Source organism: Carassius auratus, chromosome 9 (genome assembly GCF_003368295.1).
Source record: "Carassius auratus strain Wakin chromosome 9, ASM336829v1, whole genome shotgun sequence".
Taxonomy (NCBI): domain Eukaryota; kingdom Metazoa; phylum Chordata; class Actinopteri; order Cypriniformes; family Cyprinidae; genus Carassius; species Carassius auratus.
In genome coordinates, this window is record NC_039251.1 from 31,163,733 (window position 1) to 31,170,612 (window position 6,880).

The window sequence follows — 6,880 nt, forward strand, 5'->3', positions numbered from 1 at the left end:
TGAGAGGAAGATGCGTTGACGATCTCAAAGCTTATCCATGAAATACATAAACATTAATATGATCTTATTTTTGTTTTCCATATGATGTGAGCTTAGAAGCACAATTTTTGATCTAAAAAGATTAAAAATCTAGTTACTCGTTATTATTGTTGCTCAGCTTATATGAACACAGAGTTAATACCTCATTTAGAGGAGAGCTGAAGCTCTCAGGGCCTGATGGATGATGCCAGGGAGTCCTGCACGCCTCATTTGATAGAAAGTAATGCCAGTTTGTTTTTGAAGTCCTGAAATAGCAGGTGAAATAAATCGCTGCCTCTGTTTATAAAGCTCATGAAATGCCGTTTATGGAAGATGAATATCTTCACAGCTCTATCTGCTGATGAAGTGCCCCTTGTCATTTCTCCTTCAGCACTTGTTCCTGGAGCATGAAGAGCAGAAAGACGCTTAATAACTCATAGTATCAGTTATTGAGATGAATGTGGCTGTCATGAAGATAGACTAATGCCTGTACTTAGTGGGCATCGTACATCTAAAGTGTCAGACACGCTTCAGCGATTGCTCTGAAAAATGAGCATGTTTTTGATGACATCAAAAGTTCCCATCAGCAGGATTGGGGTCTTTATCAAACCGAGTGTGACAGGATGTCACCAGAACGTCTGAATAATGACCAGTTAAACTGAGGTATAAAGATGTCACGGGTGTAGAGTCATGGCAGAAATGTTCTGAAACCCTTTTATGGCTTTAGTCGTGAGGGACACATTATCATCTTTAAAGGGGGTCATTTTAAACTGAAGTGGTGGTCTGACTGTCTTTGTGCTTCAGGGATGGAAGCCAGAGCTCCTCAGGAGGTATCAAACGAGCAGCTGCCCAATGAGAACCTCAGGACTGTCCTGGGACAGAAGATCGCCTGGGCCAGACACTAACACCTATGCTAATGTTATCATGGGCTTCCCAGACCTCATGGTGGGTTTGACATAGCCGTGGTACAATACAGGTCAATTCTATGAATCAATAATATGATGCTTTTTTTTGAAGTGCATATTCACTTTGAAATTTTAAGTTTGAATTTCTAACTTCGAATTTTTGAATTGCGTGTTCATTTTCAAATATTAATTTAAATTTTATTCAAATCAAGGCTTTGAAATGTCCTAAAAAGGACTTAAATATTTTATATGATAATTTAAATGATGTAATGGTATTAACAATGTACATTACTAGTTGTAAGTAGCCTCATGTGATGAATATTTTGTATGAATTATTTCATAGAGTATTAATAAATCTCTTATAGTAACTTAAAAGGAAACCATGCTAAGGTTTGTTAAAGTTGTAAAAAGTTGTAAGTTAAAGTTGTAAAATTAATGCGCACCTACACACACACACACACACACACCTAAGTTATATATAAAAAATATAAATATATTATCCAACACAAAGAGTACATTTTTCTAAAAAAAAACAAAAAACAAAATTTTATATATATATATAGCACGTGTTTTAAACTGGGATTTTTTTTTTAATTATCATAGATACTCTTGACCCCTATAACATGCTTCGTGTTGTATTTCCACAGTCCCCTAACAAAGTGTACAGCTTTCAGAGATCTTCACCCATAACAGAGGGTCGGGGACCTGATATGTTTTTATTTTGGGTCAAATAAGCAAACCGGGCCAGCAAAGAGGGTCAACCATGTCTGTTTGTTAAGTGCTAATCAAGTGGTCCAAGCTCCGCCCCCTTCACAAGTCCCACTGACTGAGATCTACCCCAAAGGTAAAGCACTGTACACATACACATGTATTAGCAAATATAATAATGTTTTACGTCTGATAATGATGGTATTGATTTAAAAAATAGATGTCACACCACCCATAACTGCTGCTTAACTGGAAGTGACAGACCTTAACTCTAAAAAGCTCAGTCAGACTCTTTCATTAAACTCTAGCTCCCTCTTCTGTTCAGCTCAGTGTCAGTCAAAGCCTTCAGCTAGATATCTTAAATGTAAAATGATGTAATGATATTAATATGATTTGCATTATTATATTATATTGTAAGTAGCCTAATGTGATTGATATTTTGGTGAAAATTATATTGTGACAGTGGTGTTTATAGAATATTCAGGAAAATACTTTCGATATAACAGAAGGTGCTCTTTTACCAGTAAAGAAACAAAAACGAGCCAGAACTAGTTTGCAAATGGGGAATTGTGCAATTCATATTGCATTCTGTTTAAATGGATATTCACCCAAAAAATTAACTCTGCTGAAATGTACTCACCATCAGGTCATTCAAGATATAGATGAGTTTGTTTCTTCATAAGCACAGATTTAGAGAAATTTATCCTTACATCACTTGCTCACCAATAGACGCGATGCAGTGAATGGGTGCCGTCATAATGAGAGTCTAATAAAAACATCACAATAATCCACACCACTCCAGAACATCAATTAACATCAAAAAAAAAAAAAAAACAGTCCTCTACCCATAATATTGCTTTCTCAAGTGAGAAGTCAGAATCAGGAGAGAAATATGCACAGATCAAGAATACAAGTGAAAACAGATACAGACAAATTATATGTTGATGGTTTTTAAAATTAGAGAACAACAGGAGATATTGAAGAAGCATTTCAATGGAAATGGATTCATATTGTGGTGGAAAGCAACTGTTTAAATTATTCAATTTTAATGATGGATTTGGTTCTTACAAATATTCAGCTTTTTGCTTCAGAAGACATGAATTGATGGACCGGAGTGGAGTGGATTACTTGTGGATTATTGTGATGTTTTTATCAGCTGTTTGGACTCTCATTCTGACGGCACCCATCCACTGCAGAGCATTCATTGGTGAGCAAGTGATATAAGGCTACATTTCTCCAAATCTGTTCTGATGCGAAAACAAACTCATCTATATCATAGATGACCTGATGGTGAGTACATTTCAGCAGATTTTCATTTTTGGGTGAACTAATAATTTTGTACTTGAACACCTTATAGCCCTATTATGTTAATTGGACCCTGATGGCTTTAATTTTATTTTTGCTGTTTTAAAAACATCTCTGAAAGGTCTTACGTTTAGCTTCATGTAAGGAATTACACATTTTTGGTCCTGACACAGAACTCTCTCAGGAAGTCCTAAATTTGCAGTTCTATTTCTTACCACATGGTGGCAGACTTACATAAGAAATGTTTTATTATTGTATTTATTTATAGGTTGTAAAATTGGATAAATAATAAAGTTTATAGTGCAGTGAAATAATATTAAGAAGATACTCGTTTTGTATCCAAAAACGATCAATTCTGTGTTTTTTCATGTGACTAAATCTTTGTGCACACTGCGTTTTTGTCTGGTGAGATATTTCTTGGCAGATTCTGCTTCTGTATTGAGTATTGCAAGACTTTAGGAATCAGCTGTCTGCAGATTTACTGACATTAATCATACACGCGCTTGAGATAAAATGCATAAGACAAAGACTTCTGTCTCTCCACATGTGTTGTTAGGTTATCTTGCCATTCTGAAGCTTGTTTGGACACACATGCTGCTAATACTGAGTACTTTCAGTGGCAGGGCTCCAGTTCTGCGCCGTCCGATTCACAGATAATATTTATAGTGGAGTAAATGCACCAAACATACAGTCAGAGGATATAATGGAGAGCACTGACCTAGTGTAGGCTATAGTGGATTTCTATGGGTGCACAGATCATGTCTATGAGACAAAATGTTAATATTACTAATGAATGAAACATAAGTATTGGTTTGAGACTGGTTGTTTATTGGTTGTGCTACATGACACATCTGTGGACTGAGGGGTACTAAAAATTACTAGACATGAATACATCGGTGGTTGCTAGTGTTTCTTCCATCAAAAATAGCACAAACAAGTTCATCTGTTGGCATCCGTACATGTTGTCCACAGCCATGAGACTCCAGTGTTGCTTCAAAAGAAGCTCCTGTATCGTATGTTCATAGAAAAGCCAATCAGCGATACACTCCAGCGGTTGTGTCGCTCTCAACACTCTGTGGAATGTATATGTAGCCTTAATATCTAAATCATAATATTGACTGGTTTGGTATGTGTTTGAAGTGTGTGTGTGTGTGTGTGTGTGTGTGTGTAAGAGTTCACACACTTCCTGTTCTTTCATACAGGTGCACAAAGAGCCTGTTAACCGTCAGGTCGTTCTGCACCTCACTGGCTCTCTTTAAGCACACTTACACCAGTCTCCTTATTTCCACATCCAATATTTGCCCAAATGGTTGCATTCTTGACCTTTCAGTGCAGCTCTGTGAATAGCATATGTAAGTTTGTTCAGTTGAGTATCGCTCATGTGAGACTGTTCACTGGTTTGCCTCACTGAAGGAGGGTGAAGTGACAAACAAGAAGGAGAGAAAAAGAGGGTTCATTACTAATATTGTAGGATGAAGATTTATCACGACGCTCAAGACTGTGTTATCATGCTGATGGTCTGGGCTTTTCCTCAACGGTCTCCACATCACACTCAAACAAACAAACCCAAATCCTCCATCACTCTGCTTCTACAGATACAGTCGACACAGGAGAGGAAAACTAAATCTGGTTACTATTGTCAGTCATTCATTTCTGTGGAGGAAATTAAGTGGAATTTCTAGTAAATTCTAAATTTTACAATGAACCTTTAAATAAAGGGAGACGACTTTATTTTGATGTGGGAAAAAGTCATTTAAAGCAGTTTAACATAAGCCTGCAACGTAAAAAAAAAGGGGGGGTTTGAATACTTTCGCGAGACACTGTATGTATGTATATATTTATATGATATAATTTGTAAAGTTAGAGTTTCTTCATAATGAAAAAATGTTTATCAGATTGTTAAAATATTCCTTACACGAAGAAAAAATGGGTTTCTTCTGTGAACCCCGTTGTAAAAAAAAGCAGTATTTTGAAGATTGCACTGACTCCAGGGTTTTTATTTGGGTTCAGGTTTGGCCGATTCGAAGTGCTAAAGATATTCTTTCATGTATTCGGCCTGGTCTTCAAATATGAGATCTTCTCTGTTAAAACTGTTACTGTATAGAGTCTGATGGAAACATTCCTGACCCAGACTCCATCTGGCAGGATTCCTCCTCGGGATCTGTGCCATCTCCTCATTCTCTCTCGTTCCTCTGCTCTCACAGCGCTCATATTTTCTGCTCTCTCACACGGTGTCATTCAGCCTCAGTCGGAGGCCTTTTGTGCAGCATTCTTGTTCCCAGACGAGGTGAGCACTCTGTGAGTTGTTTCTCCTCCTCCCTCTGTGCATTAATCAGCTCATGCATCACCCACAACTCCCCAATTCTCTATACATGAGAAAGTTACGAGAAGCCCTTTGACCATGAATCAGTTTCTCCTGCTGATGTGGCGGCCGTCACACGTCCAGACATAACCAAAGGGCTGAAGCTGGCAAATGCATGGCTTTCAGTTACAATACATTACGACGTCCTGTGAAACACCTCATTCCTCTCAGCTTGTTAATTGAAAGCACATTGTAAACATCAGACAGGATACGCTCATTACATGTTAACCTCAGCAGTACACATTGTGTGCAGAACACAGCAGTGAATGCCCACTTTTTTCCAGCAGTATTTGTCCCATCACTTTCTTCATAGGCCTCTTAAATATCTTTGATAAATATTCTGAGCAATAAATCATCAAACGAGCCAACTTCAAGATAAACAAAATGGAGCAAAATGTATTAAAAATGTAAAAAGTTTTAATTAGTTTACTTATGCCATAAAGGATTATGCCATTTGGATCATAAACATCAAGGAAATAAATTAAAGTACTGCCTGTAAATCATAGTTTATTGCTAAATATTCCAAGTATATTAAATTAAAATATATATTTGTGCTTTTTTTAATTAAATAAACTGACATGTTCAGAGAAACATACAATTTCTGGGCTCAGAAGTTTTACGTTATCATTAAAAATCGATTTCTCTCTGGATTTTTACTTCTAGGGAATTAGGGAATCAATATAAATGACCTAAAAAAAGTGGGGTTACAGATAAACTCTAATGCCATTCAAAAGTTTAAGGCCAGTTTAATTTATTAATTTATTTATTAGTTCATTCATTCATTCATTCATGCATTCGTTGTTCATTAATTAATTAATTCATTCATTCATTCATTCAAGGGATGCATTAAATTGATGTACTCTAACAGTGAAGACTTTTATATTGTTACAAAATATTTCTGTTTCAAATATATTTTCTTCTTTTGAACTTTCTGTTAATCAAAGAATCAAAAATGGTATATCATGGTTTCAACAACAATATTAAGCAGCATAGCTGTTTTCATCATAAATAATAATATGAAATGTTATGAGGGATGATTTCATTGAAGTAATGATGCAAAAAATCCGGCTTTGTATTACACACACACACACACACACACAAAAGCAATATAAGTATGTTGAAATAGAAATGTTATTTTAAGATGTACAGTAATAATATTTCACAATATTACCCACCCCAGACGTTGGAAGAGTGATGTAACTCTGTTCCACAGCAGGTTTTTAATAGATGTTAGTTTGCTGTGATTGTATGAAGGTGAATCTGTGAACATCTGTTCACACCTGGTCTACAAAAATCATGTCACTGCAAATAAACTGAACCTCAGACGTTCAGTGTAAACAGCATAATGGGAAACATCATCTAAACTTCTGAAAGAGACTATTATGACTTTATACAGAGTTGTCAATCATCTAGCCCTGATATCTGAGAACAGCACATCACATTTTTCCATTATTAAACAGCCTGGATTAGAGTGAATGTCTGTTTGTTTTGTTTTGATTTTCCACTCTTATGTCAGATGTTTGGAATTTAGTTTTTGTACCTGTACGATGTGTATGTACTCTACAGACGTCTATGTGGACTA

At 36.2% G+C, this 6,880-nt stretch overlaps 1 pseudogene; it reads left to right on the forward strand.

The window, feature by feature from the left end:
• Window positions 1–6,880, forward strand: part of LOC113108084 (von Willebrand factor A domain-containing protein 8-like) — an 85,602-nt pseudogene that overhangs the window by 51,406 nt on the left and 27,316 nt on the right.